A 21,289-nucleotide genomic window follows, 5' to 3' on the forward strand; every position below is an offset into this window, starting at 1 on the left:
GCCATTATCATGTGATTGATTTAGATTAGGAGAACACTCAGGGAATATTGAATGTGTCTATAGGTTTGTCCACTATAGAAACTGTTCACCATTACTAATGCATTTTAAGATAAACAATATTAAGTATAGTTAATAGAAAGTGTTACCTCAAAATATATTCCTACATTCTCTTTCTGCTGTATTTTTTGTGTTGTAGGAAACCTCATGTAACTTTCTGAAGTTGAATTTGTACAACGACGCCTCCAATTATGTTTTAAATTTTCTTGAACTCAAATCCTCTTCATTAATCTTTGCACCTTTATTTCCTTGAGAAAGACTGTAAATCACTATATTGTATTGCTGCTATTCAAGAAAGATGCTTTATTTTAAGGAATAAAATTCATCATTTAATGGTTGTTCATGTATAACTATCTCTTCTGGACAAAAGTAATTCAACTCTGTAAATAATAATAATAATAATAAAAAGAAGATCAATTAAAAAGCAATACTTGATTAATTATGATTAATTGCAGTGATTTTAAAGGACTATCAAATGCCACCATTAACTGAAATTAAGAAATTAAAAAGTGTTACTTAACAAAGAAATTCCTTTTTATCACATTAAAACATTATTTATTTTGGCAAATAACTGTGTTATTTGATTATCATCTTTACTAGTCAAATAAAAGATGACTCTGAAAGACAGCTATGTATCTAGGCTACGTTCTGTTAGAAAAAAATAAAAACAAAAATAAAAGGCATTATGAACGTGAAATCTGTGTAATTTTAGAAAAATCTTTCTCTTCACATTTTTAGGGAAAAACCCCACTGACTTGTATTGTGGCCTAGAAGCTCTATGTGAGTGGAGAAACTTCAAAATCCTTCTCTTTAATAAAATTTCTACATGCATGCAAAATCTGTGTGGTGCAATTGAAGATTATATGATATCCTGTGAAGGATATCTTAAAAAATGCCTACAGTGATTGATAAGAGGCACATTATGGAAATTTCCCTCCTCTCCCTGTGGATTATTGTATACAGCTGAACTGCAAAGAAGATGAAGTAAACGTCACTACAAATACTAGTTTTTTAACAAAGTGCTTTATGGGCAATATTTGTCTCAATCACTAAAGCGTTAAGAAAAACCTGGATTTGTTAGGATCAAAGTTTTTAGATGTGGCTACTTAAGTGTCATGAATAAATGTCTATGTTAACATTTCCCTTCCTTTCCCTTCCCTTCCCTTTCCTCCCCTTCCCTTTTCTTTTTCAGAGAAATACACCATTGGAGGTTTTGCTACTGATCCAATGAGGATGTCTCACTGACAATTTAAGATCTGGACATTCTGTATCTCCGTATCTAAGGCACAGGCCATATTTATGTATCCAGTAAGTCATAGGCAGGCCAAGGACATTAAGGTCTTACCATTTCAACACCGGTGGGAGTCCTTGATATACAATAGTTTCTTCACATATGATCTGCACAGAAATTTCTTTAGCAAGGACACTAAGTACTTTCTTTATAGCTTAGTGGACTAAACAGTGCTCTTTTGTAGAAGAAATAGGACACTGTAAATCAGTCACATGTGTTCAGAGCAAGAATTTATGCTCACTGAAACTGTAGTACTGAAGAATATGTCATGATTTTCAAACTTTTTTAGTGACTTTATACACTTTTATCTGAGCTTAAAATTAGGGACAAAATTTGGGTAATACCTTCTATTATTTTCCATGTAAAAAACCATTATTGCAAGTAATTGTGACTTAATTGTCTAATTGTAACTATAGCTGTTCTTACAGCTTAACTATTTCTGCAACAGGAATTTACAAAAAATCTACTGCTTGTGGTGAAAGAGTAGCTGATAAAGGTAAGAACCATCCTGCTCAAACCAGCAGGAGAATTGTTCCTTGTCATAAGGACCATGCAGTATGACATGAAGCAATAAATGACATCCTGGTAATGGAAAGATAACACCTGCTTAGAATGGCAGTCGTGTAGAACAGTGTATTTGATTCTTTTGAAAACCTATTCCAGAAAACTGGACAAAGACAGTGACTGACTTTGTCTCTGCATTACAGTGACATGTAGGGCCTGGACTTTGCTGTGTAAAATGCCTGACAAAGGTTGCCTTTGTATTGTAAATGATCAGTGTACACCACCACCACATTCCCAGATTCCCTTTGGCTTAAAATGGTTGTAAGAAGAAATAGACATCACCTATTGGATGAACAGTAAGCGGAGTGTCTACGGCTTATGGGCTGGTTTGGCCTGGTTCCATGATTAGTTGGGCAGAAGGACCCATGGATCCATAAGCTGGGAAAGGGAAACAGGGAAAAAACACAGAGAGATGGGCCCAAAAACAAAACAGAGGCAATGATCTGAAGAGAAACAAACAATTTTACTAAATAAGATGTCAGAATGCAAGATAACACACTAATTTAATTTAATTTAATTTAATATTATATAATTAAAATTGAAGCTAATAAATCAAATAAAATGAGAGTGTCCGAAATCCAAAGACCTTACTCTAATACTGTCACTTGATGAGAAACAGAGGCAAGCCAGATGATTGGAAACAAAAGGGTCATCAGGTGACCTATGAAGGCCTTTTATCTTTTCCCACTAAGCAGAAATGATAACAGAAATCCTCTGGGAAATGTAGCAGTTCTTCTCTTCTGGGATATAAACTCTTTAACTCCTAGTGCACTGCATAACGTTATGATGTGGAATATTGAGAACCAAACATCGTAAAACCATGACACAGAGGCATATTACTCTGCTTTGAAAGGAGAAACAAATCAAACACATTTTGCTTTATTCACTTTTCTTTATCTACTTAGTGTAAATTTCACAGACATACTATCTGACAAATACTTTAGACATCCAGCATCAGCAAATGACTTGCTGAGATCTTTCTAGCAAATATGAATCAGGAAAAAGATTAAGAAACAATATTTTCCAACGGACACTTTCTACTCATTCTTCCTAGCAGTGTTGTTCCTTGTAATTTTAATAGATATGAGCTTATGGTGTCTTAACAATGAGTATAGTATTTTTATTTAGCAGATGCAATTTTATCCTCTGCTCAAGATATTTCATCTGTGGCTATTAGTCTGGAAATTAAATGCTAACGAAAAACAGGTACAGAGGTACTGAGAACTTTTAAAAAAAGGCAAGACACATTAAACTAAGACATTATCCTTGACTGAAGTACTAACGTGAATATGTCATTATATTAGCCAAAAAAAAAAAAAAAAAAAAAAAAAGTTCTTAATGATGTCCTTTAGGAAAAAATATTTGTGAGTAACAGGTGCTGTCAGATCTAGTTACTATCTCTTTTTACTTTTCCTTGAATTGACCTTAGAATTGCGTTACAGAAAAATTTTCATCAAGAAATTTCTAATACGCTTACAAATTTAGATGGAACTCATACATGACGTCTCTCAACTCACTATGTCTTTTTTAGATGGGAAAATCATAAAAGCTATGCTTAAGCTGTGATTTAGTTAAAGAATCTGTCAGCATTTTATGGGGGCTGGTTTGACCTGGTTACATGACTAATGAGGCAGGGGGACCCACAGACCCACGCTTGCGAAAAGGGAAAGGGGAAAAGGGTAGGGAGATGAGCTTAAAAACAAAACACTGGCAATGATCAGAGGAGAAACAAACTAATTTACTAGAAAAAATATTGGAAAGCAAGATAACACCATATAATACAATATAATACAATATAGTACAATGTAATACAATATAAGTGGAATTGAAGCTAATAAATCAAATAAAGAAGAGAGTGCCCAAACACCAATGGCCTTACTCTAATGCCGAAGGTGAGATGCCTAGCCAGAACGAACAGAAAGGCAAAAAAGAGAGGGATCTCATGATCTTGAACAGTTTTATCATTCTCTCTCTCTCTCAGAAAATGGAAACTGAGCAACACAAAGTCCCCTGGGGTATGTCGTTCTTGTCTTCTGAGAACCAGATACCTGGAACTATCCAAGATCCATGGAACTGGAGCATAAAATCTTTAACTCCCTGTGCACCACATGATGTTATGATGTGGAATACCAATAATAAAAATCATAAGACCACGACAGAATCCTAATAAACAAAACTTAAATAAGTAAGGAAATGAAAACAAAATTTCATTAAAATTGATCTTATAAAAAAAAGTTCCAATACAGTAAAAGCTTCAAAAAGAAAATTATCTTTTAACAACTTAATTGAGCTTCTTGAAGATAATGTAAGATAATGTAAAAGACAATATTTAACATGTAGTTTTACCTGATTATTTCTCTGCATACTCATATATTCCTGTGATTAGATAAATTAAAGGTTGAGCCTGAAACACTTGTTGCTAGTAAATGTCATCATGAATTGCAAATTTAGTGTCAGATTTTCTTTGAACATCACTCAGTTTTTCACTTAATCGCTCATGATTTTGAGTTGTGACAGGATATATTTTCTGATGATTACAGTCTATATGGATAATGAATAAAGACATGGATATGTGTGTACAGTGGCAAAAATGTTTCCATATCTGCAAAAAAATTGGAAGGAAAACTGGAAGTGAGACTTCCCCCTCCTCTCATCTCTCTCAGCTGAAGTGTTATGTCAGGATTGAAAATAACTTGTAAGTATTACAAGTATATTTAAAGTCAAAATGTAGATTAAATCATTTCATGTTGATTTAAAAAAAAAAAAATGGAGTAGAGAAATGTTTCATCTGTGTCAATGGCAGTAGTATTATCACTGTGCATGACTGCCAGTGTTTCTCCTTGTATTTCACAGGGTCACTCACAGTATCATTACCACTAATGTTCTGATTGTCTCCAGAAACAGAGACTTATTTGGTTACCTTATCTAGCCTACCTTGATAGCCTTGATAGGCTATTCTATTCTCCAATTACTTTTTTTTTTTTTTTTTCTCTGTTTAATATGGATCTGAACAGCAGGAGTTTTCAGTTCCAATGATTTGCATTTAAAGATGAATAGTTCTGTGGTTATTGTGCTCAGAAAAAAATACTACCAAAGCATTGTCTTTACAGAATGCATCTCCCATACTGGAAAAACGTGATTTAAAAATTATATATATTTTAACTGTAGTTCAAAATATGTTATGAGAAACTAGAAAAGCTTACTTTGATGCAGTACAAAGACAAGGGCTTCATTTGAATGTGTTGTGCATTCATAGAATCGTAGAATCATAGGAACTTTAGTGTTGGAAGGGACCTCTGAGGGTCATCTAGTCCAAATCCACTGCAATGAACAGGGACATCCACAGCTAGATCAGGTTGCCCAGAGCCTTATCCAGCCTCACCATGAAAGTCTCCAGGGATGGAGCATCAACTGCATCACTGGGCAATCTGTCCTAGTGCCTCACCGCCCTCACTGTAATAGATTTTTTCCTTATATCTAATCCTGTATCTTATATCTAATCCTATACTACTATATCTATTTTTTCTTACTACAAGGGAAATTCAGCACAGTGCAAAGGAACAATGTTGGCTCTATGCATTGGTTGGCTCCAGCACAAATGTCATTTTAAGAACCTGTTTAAAACTGTTGCTTTATAAAAAATTTACGGTGAAGAAAGTGCATTATTATTATTATTATTATTATTATTATTATTATTTTCATTTCAAGATGTGAAATTTTATTTTTAAAGGAATAACTAGTAGCCAGTTACAGTACCTTTGCTTGTAATATATAATTTCTATCTTAAAAGCTTCAACTTAATATAACTGTAAAGCAGTGGGAAATGGCCAGTGTAATGCACTTGTGGTGGTTAATAGTCTTATAATCTAAATAACGCTGAAAACAATTTCAATGTCATGATGCAGTCGTCTTGCTCATTTAGGAATAAGTAGATCTTTAATAGTCTATAGTTACAAGGAATAGGGCGCTACAGTTAGTTTTAAGAAATTTTGTGCAAGACAGTTGAATGAAAGTCAGTATCTTCTAAAAAAAAACTTTTTGAGACAAGCTCAATCTGAACCTCAGCTGTAAATGATTATGGAAAGATATCTTTTCTCTCAATTTGAAAAAAAAAATACTGAATTAAAACTGCATGGAATATAAAATTTAGTCTAGTAGTTGTGCAAAGTAAATTTTTAATTTCCTTTCGGTGTCAACAGCAGTGGAACTAATTCCACAGCTTCTCAGAATAACTGATGTCAACAGTTTATGGGCTGGTTGAGCCTGGTTCTGTGACTAGCGGGGCAGAGAAATTTCTTGAATCTGCGCCTCCAGAAAAGGGAAACAGGGGATCCCCAAATAATTAAAAACAGTGGCAACAATCTGAGAAGAAACAAGCTAATTTACTAAACATGGTATAGAAATGCAAGATAACAAACTATAATACAATATAATTAGAATTGAAGCTAATAAATCAAATATAATGAGAGAGAGTATCTGAAAGCTGTAAGTCTTACAGTAGTGCTGAGGCGATGTATGTGGTCGGGATGAGAAACAGGGAGGAGAGCTCCACCTTGTCTCACAATGTTTCTTGTTCTGAGACACCACTTATTTCCCTAGTCTGAATTATCTGAGATTATCAGTTATACATTTGTCTGGCATTCTAATTTGTTATACACGACTGTGCATTCAAAAGGATTAAAAAAACCCCAACACTTTCACAATCTATTATATATCCAGTGGTCTCATTCAAAAAGATACCTGGTTCATATTGCCTCAGCCAAACTTGGCTCTTGATGGTCTTTGCTGGCAGCTCTTTGGCATTCTTTTAGAGCAAGTCACTCACTGTCATAAGCTTAATTGGTGAGATGTAGCAAAGTGCAAAATTTTCAGCAGATCTTTAACCTGGCTTTTTAATACAAGTATAATGGGTAAACAGTTGACTGCATCTCTAGCTGCTGGCAACAGCATCCAGGAGGACAAGTCAGCCCATCAGATTAACTATGTAATAGACCTTGAGCAGCTTTAAAGCTGTAAAACAAAATTGCTTATGGAGTCTGCCAAAGTACCAGATGCTGCTGTTGGAATAAGTGCTTAGCATCTGGTTTCTGATTTTGCCAGCAGGGCCTGAAAAAAGTTGCTAGCCACTACCTTTTTTTTTTCAGCATATGTTTCTTTCAACTTGAGATTGTTATTATTTGCATTATTACTATAGCCATTGAAATCACTTTATGAAATTATTAAAATATTTTCTATTTATATAAAATACATTTTATATTGGAATTGTTCTAATTTCATTTAATTTAATTCATTTTATCTAGTATTTTAATACTTATAATGACCAGAAATGTGACTGTGGCAGGCAGAATTCATTTAAGATAGTTAAATGAGTAAAGAAGTTGCCTGACACTGCTTTGTTAAGTACCAGTAGGACTATCTATCTCCAAGATGAGAAAAATAGAAGTGCAATATTTATAAGTGTCATGCAAATTGGTTTTGTATCTGAAATAATAGCACATAATCCCATATCACTGGCAATTCCATGATATATGGATATTTTTGTACGTTTGTAATGCTACAAGCATGATACATTTTACAGATTATTTCTTTCTTTATTTATTTATCAAGACATGTAAATAGAGCAGACATTTTTCATCCACGTGAAAACCAAATTTTGTATGGAAAAACTTGGATCGTAGACCTTAACAATATTTTGTGTGAGAAATATACAATAATTTAATACAGATTCTGTAGATGAAACATAGAATCTATTTTACAGATAAAAGTGAGTCAGTAGCCGAGTTTATGCTATGTCAAAGCGATAATTTTTTGCATAATTTTTCCAACTATGGAAGAAAATATATCTTGTTTTTTTTATCTACTGGGATAATTTCTGTGCTCAGATGTAAATTTATGTCAAAAAGTACTCTTTTTTTTGTATTAAAAACTGTGGTTTTTATGGAACTGGGTGGTTAATACTGATACTGGCATGTTTGAGAGAAATATTTGAAAAATGATTTTTCCAGATATAAGCCACTGCATTTGTAGAACAGATTTTGTATAACTGGCTTTATCTTCTTCATTATAGCATTTTGAATTCAGAATGTCATTGACTTCAGCTGAAGCATATAATCTAAATTATTTATTAGCTCTATATCATACCTTTAAAAACACTATGCATTTGCTATCAAGCATGTCAGCATCAAAATTCTGGTATATTACTGTGCCATTGCAAGGCACTATGGCAGATGATGTCCAGCTGCTCTCCAGCTACATAATCCATACTATCATTTTTGATTGATATCTCTGACACTGTGACATTCAAAACAGAGCAAAACCTCATATGCTTTTGAGACATGAGGAATCTAAACTTCAGAAGTAAGAAATTATGTGAATGCTTCTGCAACTAGTAGTAGGATGTCCTTCACTGGAAGAATGTACAGATATGTAAATGGTAGTAGGTGACATTTATTTTTTAGGATAATTTAATAAAAAATTAGCTTCCTTATCAACTTTTGACAACAGAAAAAAATTTGTTTGCAGTACATGAAGGGGAGTTCTTTCAAAAACACATCTTTCCGCAGATCTCTGTAGATATACTGCTTATCTCAGAGTAGGTCTGAGTGCAGCTTGTTGTAAACAATTGTGTTCAACAGCTCTTCTGTAGTAACAGGTGACCTACCTCTGCTTAAAGCAAAGAAACAAATCAACAAGGAAACAACAACAACAAAAAAAATTAATCATATAGTTGGATTTTGGAGGCAGAAAGATAGTGGAAGAAGACTGGCAGATATAACAGAACTTTCATAACCAATGTACCAAATCTTTACTGATTATAACAAACCTTCAATTCAGGTAGTAGTTATAACTGAAGGAGCAGAAGGATCAGAATAACTATAAGCAGTAAGTGCATGATCAGTACTGGCAGTTGTTTTTAACTCTACGTTTCCTCTTTTACTTGAAAGTCAACAGAAGCAGAAGGTAATTGCCCTTTCTGTCATGTCAACAAAAAATTACTTCTCTCTAACAATCAGATTTAGCTGTGATCTCTTTCTTCAATTGGTTGGAAACATGCAAGATTTTATCACAAAAGCAACACAAGTTACCCAATAAAATCAACAGTATTGATGGCTCCTGATGACGTAGGTGCATGAGAATAAGATATATGTGAGATTAACTTCCACTAACCCTCTATGTTACATCTCTTTGCTAAGACAGCTGAAACTATTGCTACTGTGGAGTGGGCTTATCTGATCCGTGAGACTATGAAAAAACAAAAGAAAATTGAAACGAAAAAAAAAGGTTTAATCAGAAACAACAGATCATCAAGTATACGTTTGGTGTAAATAATTTCATATTGGTAATTGTCTTGATTTTTTTTTAATTTGTATTTTTTCGGAGCAATTATGTGGCTTTTGGATTATGTATCATCAGTATAATTGCAAGGAAGTTCCATTATACAAATAGATTGGGGAAAAAAAAAAAAAAAAAGTAGAATGTTCTGATGGTTCTGGTTTTGAAAATGATAATACAAAATTCAGCATGAGATGTAAACTAAGATGAAATTTAACAGTAAAATTGACGTGGAAGAATAATCACTTCATATATAAACATTTCATTTCTGAGCTTGTCCAAAACTCATCTTTTTTTACTGAGCTATTCAAAGTGAAAGTTCTGTCGTGCATCTGTGGTGAAGATAATTTTCTGAAATGTGATCATGTCTTCCTCAGGCTCTACAGTGAATTATTGTCTCATTATGCTCTGCAGTGGTCAAATACTGAGAAATTGCAATGCAATGCAACTGCAATGAAACTGCAGTACATTATAATAATGTACTCATCCAAGAAGTTTGCTCCTGGCACCTTAGGCAGTGCAAAATTTTGATTTTTTCTCCCTGTATACAAAGAGGAAAATGACGCACATTCAAATTATTCATTGGCAAAACAGAATTCTAGGTAAATTAGGAATATCGTACTGCAAAGGATTTAGAATCTGGTAAATATCTGCTTATTGAATTAGGTTTGTCTAACAATATTGATAGTGATTCAGTTTGTCTTAATTGACTGAATAATATACTCCACAGTAGGTTTACTTACCTAAGATTCTTCATGATGTACAATATGCCCAACTTTCATACATATGATGTTCTAGTATCTCAGATATACATCCTCAGAGCAAGTTAGGATGCATTCTGGAGCTGCTAGGCACTATATTTTGCTGTAGTTAAGCTCTGAATAAATAACATGCCCTGTGCTTCTAATTCCTTAAAATCAACATAAAAAGCCTTGCAAGCTATTTCATGCCAGCTTTGACAGCTAGTGATAATGTTTTAGAAGGCGTAGGGTATATTGAATTGATAGTAGCAATAGGTGACAGATTTAAAGAGTACTAGAGAAGGAAGGTGAATAAACTTGGATAAGCTAAACTGAAAGTTTCATAACTTTATATATATATAATAGAATTTAGAATTACATATTGGATTGCTTTTAAATTCTTAAATGTTGTAAAGGTGAGAAAAGGAAAATGAACTGTGCTAATTCATGGGTATGGAATATGGAAGGGGTGAAAGACTACCCTGCAGAAATGAACCTGCTTCAGTTCATGAGTTTGCTAGACTTAACACATTTTTATTTGTTTGTTTTATTTTATAATTTCCTCATTATTATTAATTAGAGGTTCTCTCAATTCACATTTTCTTCCCTAAAATTTAAATATGGAGATCAAAGAGTTGTATGTGTTTTGTTCTGCTTAGAAACATTACCAAAACAAGGCATTTTTCCATACAACGATATGATGAATTGTTTGCCTTTGTACCAAATTATAATACAAATGACTTTCGAGTCATTTGCAAATTAAAAAAAAAAAAAAACAAAACATGGCACAGCATTTCTACATTTTACTTCAAAAAAAAAAAAAAAAGGACTATCAATATTCATAGGGAAAAGAATTTCACAATGACTGACATACTTCTAGAATTGAGGAGTGCTTGTATTTAATCCTTCCTGGTTTGATTTTGTTGGTTTACTCTATGCATCACTTTCAATGGAAGAAGTGATTGTTAAAACTGCATTACACATAAGTTGAAATAAGTTGGAGGCTCTGCCAAATATTTTGTGCTGCTTCAACCAATTGCATTTCAGCAAGGAATACATTTTTAACATGAATTCAGAGTTGCAGGGTAAAGCAAAGTGCAACAACTCATAGCAACATTTTCTTTTTTCCACATTCCCCAGGAAGCCAAAAAGGAGAGGTCAAAATTGGGAAAAACTTCATTGTTCTTTATTGTTAATTGTTCTTTATTTCTCTTAGAAAGCTGCTGAAATAAAGACTATTTTTTCTGATTGAAATTCATCTTGATCAGGAAAGGACATGGAAAACAAAGGAAAATTGGCTAAATACTAGTTACTGCTGAAGAGAATTAGGGTGTAAGTAGAAAGAGAAGGAGGAGATGAAATAGAGAAAAGCGAGGTCACAGATTAAGGAAAAAAAAAGGCAGTAGAAGAAAAGACAGAGTTGCAAGAAAGAAGAATTAAAGATTACAAATAATAGGAGAAAACCTTGGGGAAAAGAAAAAAAGAAGATGAAGAGAAATCTTAGAAAAAAATGGGATGGAGAAAAGAAATGCAAAAAAATCCAAGCAGATTGATTAAAACAGCTAGCAGTGAACCACAAATGATGAGATCCTGAGTTTGAAAGACTAGTATTTCAGCTTCTGCAAAACATGGAAATCATTTATTTAAAAATATATTTATATGTCAGCTAAATATGTTAGAAAAATAGATGCACACAAGAAAAGTCTGTACATAAATGCAATGCTTAACAAATTTCTGGGCTTCATATTGTAGATTTTATTGGAAATGAGCAGTGAATCTTTATGATGCTAAGTAATGAATTTTCTTCATGTGTTACAGACACTGGGACGGCTCCTGTGGTGGAAGCATATGTCTGGACTTAAAACTGCTGTTCTGAAATTGCATCCCCTAACATTTTCTAATTAAGAGCTGCTTTAAATAACTATTCTACATTTTTTTTCATTTCCATTTCAAAAAGAAGAATTGAATATTTTAAAGTGAATTAATTAGGAGAAAAGTTTAATACTTACAGTACTGTTTGCTAAAGGCCTATTTAATTAAAGGGTAAAAAGGACACTGCTGTCTGCGCAATCTACTCACTGAATTTGTGCCAAAGCTCTGTTCTGGATACACTGCAGTGCTGATCTCATTATAACTTCAGTGGCACAATTGAAAGAGTTATTCTTCATTCACTACATTGTAAATAAGAGAAGAATCATACCTCAATTCAGGGAATATTTTCTCTCTTTCCTTTAAGTCTTAACATGTTGAAGATACTTTTGGAATATTTTTTATTGAATGTCATTTATTTTGTTATGTTTTCAATGAAAGCATTTGCAGATTCTTATTTTGATAGACATTGTATAGTTTCAATGCATATGCAGACATTTAATATCAAGATAAATAACTAGCAAGAAATAACATAACTTTGCTCCTTTTTTTCCCACAAATTCAGGAGTGAATAGTGAGGATGTGTGAAATTAAAGGAAAAAGGTACAAAAGGGAGCTTTCATTCAATATTCAATATACTATGTGATCATATATGACTTGGATAAGATTTCACTGTTTCTGTGTTTCATATGAAAATAAAAAGAAGTATTTGTCAGTAGGAGGAAGATTATTGAAATCAGGTTTGTGTTTGGTGTTATTAATCACATTTTGTTGTTGGATATTATATTTCATATGATTTTGATAGCCTACCATGCAAAATTTGTGCATTATATATATTAATTATCTTTATATGTATATATAATATCTGTCTATAAAATGCTATTTCAATTTATTTTTTAAGTGCTGGGGACTTTATTGAGGATAGAAAAACCAGATCAAGATAGCAAAGTAGGCCCCAGCAATAAACATACCTTTTTTGCATTGTGTTATATTTCAAAGCCAATTTAGTTGTTTCAGTTTAAAATATCTGTTAAAATATAAAATATTCAGTTAGAATAACATTTCAGTTAAAAAGGTAAAAGCTGACTGCTTATTTTGAATGGACATGACAGTATAGTCACTGAAGGAAAACAGTAAACACTGCTGTCTACTAACTAGGTGAATTATACCAGAGCAGCTTATTGAGTCATGTTGAAGATTCGTGTAGCACTGGAATTTCATTCTCATATTTATATTTACAGATAATATGGTCCGGAATCAAAATACTCTATGTGTTGTTCATTAGCCATTGGCAGCATCAGAGAGCATGAACTATATGCCAGAAACTAGCTGTCCTTGTTCCAATTTTATTTCACTTTGCTGCTAAAAGAATATTTAACTCACAATGTGGTGTGGACAATTTTGTACCCACAGAGACTCATAGGTCAGTTTGATAGTTAGACTTAATGATCATGAAGGTGTTTTCCAACTTAGACTATCTTATGAATAGTATGACTACATTTTCAGTTGCAAAGACAGTTGGCTTTACTTTTTAAACAGTTTTATAGATCAGAACTAATAATTATATCTGCCAGCCTATTTCATTTATGTGAATAACATACAGCATCCTTTCTTTACATTTGAAAAATCTGGTAACAAATAAAGATGTCCCCTTAAGATGTTTGAATATTAAACAGTTTCTGACAGATATGGTAGATTTTAAAAGTTTTTGTTGTTCCATTTTATTGCTGGATGACAATGGCAGCCAAGGAGCAGTCTGACAGAACAGAGTCTCTTATGAAAGTACATATGAAGCAAAGGTGTGTCATTGAATTTCTCTGCAGAAAAAATAGCATCCATTGACATTCATCAATGTTTGCTGAATGTTTATGGAGACCAAACAATGGATGTTAGCAGAGTGAGGCAGTGAGTACACTGATGTGGAAGACAAGCCACATTCTGGATAGCTATGCACAGTAATCTCCTTTCTCGAAGTTTAAATTTAATAATGGTAGTTTAAACCTGTATTATTTTAATTGTAGAATGGACTAGTTAATATGATACTAGACTGTGATGAAACCTTAATGTGCTTCTGTAGTTCCAATTTTGGTGTCTTTTTGGAGTGCAAGAGTGATTCCTAGAACATAATAACGGAAACTATTGCTTTCTACCTTATTATCTAAGATTTCATATGACAGTATACAATGAGGTCACTCAGTATGTCTTAGAAAATAACTTGTTTTCATCACCTATAGCTTAGCTATTTACATGGTGCAATGTTTCACTAGCTGATTATCCAGATACATTTGTAGGTAATGGAATAATTACCCACTAAATGGTAATTCACCTCACCTATCTGGAGTTACCTATCTTATAGTGAAGTGAATTGGAAAAGTCTTATTGTCCATTGGAAATCAGGGAGTCTAGAGCTTACAACATAAAGTTGAGGAGCAGTAAGATGATTGAGTTTAACAGAGCAGAAAGGGAACATGCAAGTTAACAGTAAGATCACTGTTAACAGTTTCATAAGGAATGCTCACATCACAGTGACTGCTCTGTTCATTGTCTTGTCATAGCTAAGCAAAAGTGTAACTATGACTTTCTTTGCTTATGCCAAAATAGTTGCAGCAAAGGAAGGACATAGGGAAGAATAACTATATTGATAGAGGGAAAGACAACAAATATGTCGGAATATGGCTGCAGGAAATTCTTTCTCTCTAAGATGGAAAAAACATAGAAATAATATCCACAAATAAAAGGCCAAATAGATGAAAACTGGACACAGTACAGCAATTTTGGACAATGGGTCAGGGGTGAAAATTCAGCTTGTTAGAGGAGGGATAAAAAGCTTGATGGAAATGTTGAAGATGTATTTGGAAGATGTAAAAGGTAGAAGTATGGAAAACAATGGGGACTGGTTGGAAAAAAGCTTAGTGCTTTGTGAACTAAAGACAGAATGAAAACACGATTAATAGTTGAAAAGGCAAGGCTTGATACCAGTTGGAAAATTGTCAACAAAATCAAGAAACAGAGTTGAAATTTAAGTATTTATCAACATATGTATATATTTGTAGAATACGTAAGAATAGATACATATAAAATAAATTTATGTTGCTTGTAGTGGATTGCAACATTTTACTTATGAGATGAAGGATATTTCTTTGTTCATCTGAACTGTGGAATAAACATTTTGGTTTTCTCTAGTGTTCTCAGTCAGTAATAGTTTTCAGCAGGAAATATCTGTATTCAGTTATTCTTAATTATCGTTTTCCAAACATAATTTATTGCAATGCTTTGCTGAAATCTTCTGGGAACTTACTGTAAGAGATCATGCTATTTTATTTTAGTGAAAGTATATTTATATGCTGTTTGAACTGCTATTATGCTATTATTTTACAGGCATAACACAGACTTTTCTTTCGTAGCTTCTGATTTTGTGCTTATTTGATAGCAGATAAACTCATAGACTACAATGAGAAAGTTATGATCATTTGTTAAATCAAGAGCCTCTGAATTTCTAATTCGAAGGCTGGAATATAGTAGAAATGATGAATCTCCACATCCATACGTTCAGATCTAAGGAAAATTTAAAATACGATTTATAAAGAGTTATTTAAGATTTTTGTAATCTATCAGTTAAAATATTTTCTGAAAAGATAAAGTATTGAATTACATGACAGATGATTGAACAGCTTTTATGCATTAACTATATAATTCTAATTATCTTACTCAAGGAATGTAATTTCTCAGTTTAACTGGAAGCAGTAAGATTCAAGTAAGTAATTCAAGAAAAAAGAAATCCATAATTTTATCTGTTCATCGAGTACACAAATAGCAAATTCTATAAAATTAAACATATTTCACCTAGAATCATAGAAAATCCAGAGCTCGAAGGAATATACAATGATGGAGTCCAACTCCGGGCTCCAAGTAGAAACACCCAAAATCCAAATTAAACCATATTTTTTAGTGTTGTTGAAATGCTTCTGAAGTTCTGGTAGAATTGCCATTGACCACAACCTTAGGAAGCCTTCTCCTGTGCCAGAAAACTCTTTTAGTGAAGAATTTTTCTCTGAAACAAAACCTGCCCCTACCATGACGCACCTTCATGCCATTCCCTTGGGTCTTGTCTCAGTCACCAGAGAGATCAGTGGCGGAACCTTCTCTTCTTTCATGAAGAGCTGTAGGCCACCATGAAACCTCCCCTCTGCTTCTTCTTCTCTGCTCTGAATAAACCAATGGACCTCAGCCAGTCCTCATACATTTTGCCCTGTATACTCTTCACCATTTTTCTAGCCCTCCTTTGGATGCTGTGTCATTCTTATATTGCGATGCACAAAATGGCACACAGTGCTTGAGGTGAGGATGCACCAGCACAGAAAAAAATTGGATAATCTCTTCTTGGCTGGCAGTGCTGGGCCTGATGCACCCCAGGATACAGCTGACCGCTTAGGGCTCCTCAGGCACACTGCTGACTGAGATTCAACCACAACCTCCAAATTCTTTTCCATGGGGATGCATTCCAGTCTCTTGTCCCTCCAGACTTCACATATTTCCAGGGTTGTCTCATCGTAGGTACAGAATCTTGATCTTGTTAAACTAAATGCGGTGTTTGCTGAGCCATCCAATTTGTCAGGATGTCACTGCAAGATTTCCCTACCCTTGAGGGCATCAATGATTCCTCCTACTAGTTTAGCACCATATGCAATCTAAGCTTATTTAGTACACATTTCAGTTCTGCATTCAATAAATTTATGAGTATATTAAAGGAAATCTGTACAATATATGACACATCAATTATGTTGAATAATTTTTCTTGTTTATCTTTTTTTCCCTTCAGGTGTTGCCTGACTATTTACTATTTACAACCATCTCACTAACTCTTGAAAATCCAGTTCTTATTAAATAAGTAACAATTTACTTCATAGATGTTTTAAACTACACTTTATATTTCTTACACTAAACGAGTGTCAACGATTTACATTCATCCCAATTCCATGACTAGCAGGGCGAGAGAACCCACAGATCCATCTCTCAGAAAGGAAAAGGGGAAAAAAAAAGAGGGGAAAAGAATAGTGAGAAACAGAACGGAGGCAACTATCTAAAGAGAAACAAACTATTTTACTCAATAAGATATTGGAATGCAAGATAACACACTAAAATACAATATAATATAATATAATTAAAACTGAAGCTATTAAATCAAATAAAATGAGTGTCCGAAAGCTAAAGGCCTTACTTGAATGCTGTGATGAGATAGCACCCACAACAAAGACAGATCAGACGATTGAAAGGACTGTCAGGTGACCCACAAAGGCCTTTTATCTTTTCCCACTGAGCAGAAATGATAACAGATAACGAAGAGTCCTCTGGTGAATGTAGTAGTTCTTCTCTTCGGGGATAGGTATTCTGAGCTGCAGCATTAACTCTTTAATTCCCAGAGCTCTGCATGTTGTAATGATGTGGAATACTGAGGACCAAACATAAAATCATAACAATGAGTCATCAATACATTAGCAAAAATACATTCCCAGGTTTTCCCATTAGAATTCCTCATTTGCCTGTTAGAATAGAAATAAAGTGTGTGAATACTGAAGCAGCCTTGGAAGGTGCCAGGACTTGAGTAGGCTTTAAGTATTTCCATAAATTACTCTGCTTTGAGTATAAACAATGTTCTTTTCAGAATTGTCTTATTTATGGGTAAGCTATACTTAAAGGTCATTCACAGAAACCACAACACCCATAATGAGGAATTAGGACAGAACTGAAGCATTATAATGTCTCAGTAAGGAAGTTTCACCTACTTTGCAGTGAATAGTTGTATGTTCTGAATAGTGAAGACTGGCCATTAAGAGAAGGTGTCTTTCCATTCTCATAGAGTGAAAGACTTATAAGTCAGCTTGGTATTAATTTTTGCATTTCTCCCCTATGTTCATAATTAAAAATTATAAGAGAGATCATAACAAAACTGAATTAAAGCTACAAGGTTGGAATGGAATTGGCACAATGGAAATGCTGAGTATTCTGTGTCTCTATTCAGGTTTTGCGACCTTTTAAGTTGACCACATGTTCAAACTTTGTACCTCTGATGAAGTCACAAAGACTTCATCAGTGTGAAGATGTCTAAGTGGACATCCTCTGAGTATTTGTTTCTTTTCACTCTTCAGAATTGGTTGTTGTAAATACAGTTGCAAAATGAAAAATAACTGCAAATGAATAAATCCTTCTCAGACTGTAATTTAAAATAATGAATCCAGCTACTGGTGAAAGGGTTGCTATTTTGTAAAAAGAGATTAGATTTTATGAGACTTTATTCAGTTTTACTCTTGAACTTCATGTCATCTTCCAGAGAGAAGATGCTGAAGCTATTCTCTTTTTAGTAAGTCCCATCTGATAAGTAACTCTATAATGATGTTTTGCAACATATCACTAGCATTCTGAGCAAGAACTTTATACAGTTAAGTTCATTAACACATTAACAGAAAGTTTAACCAGTTTCTCTTGAGATTTTATTCAAAGAATTCACTATATGGCCTAAAAGCCCATGTATTAAAGCAAAATAATGAAACATTAAAGGATCATAGTTTACTAAATAAAATAATTTAGATTTCTTTGCCCACTGTAGAATTCCTTCCTTTCTGTCTCATTCTCTTTAACCTTCTGTTTATAATTGCCATATATGTGCCATGTAAATATGTAATGTGTGTATATATATATTATATATATATATATATATATATATATACACATACATATATATATATATACAAGTATGTATGCAGGGATAACCGAATAGTGGATTGCACTCTGAATATGCTAGTTCATCCATCAAATACGGATAGGTCAGGTGATAGGTTAGCGGAAAGCCAGAGCAGCCTATTCAGAAGGGCAGCCAGCTACTTACAGCCATATAGTCACTCACCAATTAGTTTTTCTTCCTACAGTTTGCTGTTTATTAGATAAATAAAATCTAATCTGAGATGTCTTTTTGTACTTGTAAGTATTTTCAAAGTCTGAAGTTTCTTGCATGCTAAACAGCCAACCCTCCCCCCCAAAAAAAAACCAAAAAAAAAACAAAAAACACAATAGCTATAATAAAATAAGAAAGGAAAACTGAAACAGAAGGAATGTATTATACAGGACAATAGAGATTGTTAGAACAGTAGAAGAAGAAATTTTGATATATACACTAGGAATATTTATTACAAGTATGGCTAACAGTAGCTACTTCCTGGAGTTGGAATTGATCCTTGGCTAGTGTTTTTAATATCTTCTATAATAAAATACCAGACTTCAATGATACTTCTGTAGAGTGTGTGAGTAATAACTAATAGAGAAACATGATGACAGCTTACAATTCCCGGATAAGTTTAATGGTTGGGAAAGAGAAGAAATATTTACATTAGGGTGCTTCACCCCTGAGTAATGGGATGAGATTAAAAAAGGAAAAACTCAAGCTGAATTTTACGTAAAATCTTCCTGACAGTGAGATCTATTAGGTAATGGAATAAATTCTCTCAGGATATGTAAAATGAGGCTAGACTGTACGTCAAATGGGACAATGCATTGGTAAATACACAGTAGGAAAAAAATCACCTTGGAAGAGTGAATGACTAGTCTGATTTTTTTATTTTATTTTATTTTTTTACTGGCGTTGAATGAATCTGTGAGCTTGAATAAAACCAGGAAAAGAAAATAAAATTTGTTAAGTACTAGGCAGATTAGCAGTAGGAAAATTCAATTGTGAGATAGCTTTGGTGATTTTTGTACTTGTAGACAGCCAATCCACACCAGCATAAAATTGAGTATTAGCTGAATAATAACCCACCCATTTTCTCCCTTTATCCTTTATCCTCAAGCATTAAATGACTCCCCACACCTGTGTATTTCTCCCTTTGCATTCCTTTCTTCTCCATCACTACCTCCACAGTACAGAAACTGGAATGAAACAAAGACATTTTTTGCTGATGGTAAGGAAAGTAGTGAAAATACAAGTATATGGGAAGGCCTACGACCACAAATATGCAGATGTTTTCATTGGGGTTATCCTCCTGCTTACAACTATAATGAACACTGAAATCATATGACACATGAGTAGTGGAAGTATATACTGACTGTAATTGGCATGTAAATAGTTGTCATCTGGCGAGCCATCTTACATTTCATGGCTTGATTCTTAGATCTAAGGGAATTATTTGCTCTTTTCCCTGTTGTAGCATGAATAAAGACTTCACAAAGAGCTACAGAAAAATGTACAAATGAATAGAGTGCATAATAAAAAATCAGTTTTGTCAAAGCATTTTAGAGTAGGTGGGTATTTTCTGGTCTTCTTTAATTATCTAGCCATTGTAAAGAATTTTCTAATCCTGGTATTGAAAAAATAAAACTTTAAAATTGTATTTGGAATGTAAATACACTTTGCAAGTTATTCATTTAAAATTTTCCATCTTACTGAGAGGAAAAATTGAAAAAGTGTGCAGAAGCAGCTCTGAGTATGCTGTGATTTCACTTGCTGTATAATATTTTACTGCTCAGCCTGTTAAGTTGTAAAATTATAAGATGCTGCTGAAGTAATCCAATCAAATAAAGTGAAAATAATATTGATAAAAATCTCTGTCCTTTTTACGAACTCATAAATTTTAGAGTGTAAATGCATAAGCTGATTCCCAGAAACTGTTGAGATGTTTATATACCAGATCTTGCACTTTGGCCACAGTAACCCCATGCAGCACTATAGGCTTGGGGCTGAGTGGCTGGATGACTGTGAAGAGGAAAGAGAGCTGGGGTTGTTGGTTGATGCTCAGCTGAATATGAACTGACAGTGTGCTCAAGTGGCGAAGAGGGCCAATGCCATCCTTTCCTGCATTAGAAATAGTGTGGCCAGCAGGAGCAGGGAGCTCCTAAAGGGAGGTAATCATCCCTTTGTACTCAGCACTGGTGAGGCCGCACCCCGAGTATTGTGTTCAGTTTTGGGCCCCTAACTACAGAAAAGACATTGAGGCCCTGAAACATGCTTAGGGAAGGATAATTAAACTGGTGAAGGGTCTGGAGTACAAATCTTACAAGGAGTGGCTGAGGAGCTGGGATTGTTCAGTCCAGAGAAGAGGAGGCTCAGGGGAGACCTCATTGCACTGTACAAATTCCTGTTGTGATGAAGAGGAGTTTGGCCTCTTCTCCCAGGCAACAAACAGAGCCTGAGGAAATGGCTGCAAGTTGTATCAGAGAAGATTTAGGTTAGACATAAGGAAAATCTTTTTCTCTCAGAGAGTGGTCAGGCACTGAAATGGCCTGCCCAGGGAGGTGGTGGAGTTGCAGTGTTCAAGAGGCACCTAGATGAGGAGCTATGAGATACGGTTTAATAGCTTATGGTAGCAATGGTAATGGGAGGACTGTTGGACTAGATGATCTTGTAGGTTCTTTCCAACCTTGTGATTCTATGATTCATTTGTTTGTTTAG

This window comes from Meleagris gallopavo, chromosome Z (genome assembly GCF_905368555.1).
Source record: "Meleagris gallopavo chromosome Z, MGAL_WU_HG_1.1, whole genome shotgun sequence".
In the NCBI taxonomy this organism is placed as follows: domain Eukaryota; kingdom Metazoa; phylum Chordata; class Aves; order Galliformes; family Phasianidae; genus Meleagris; species Meleagris gallopavo.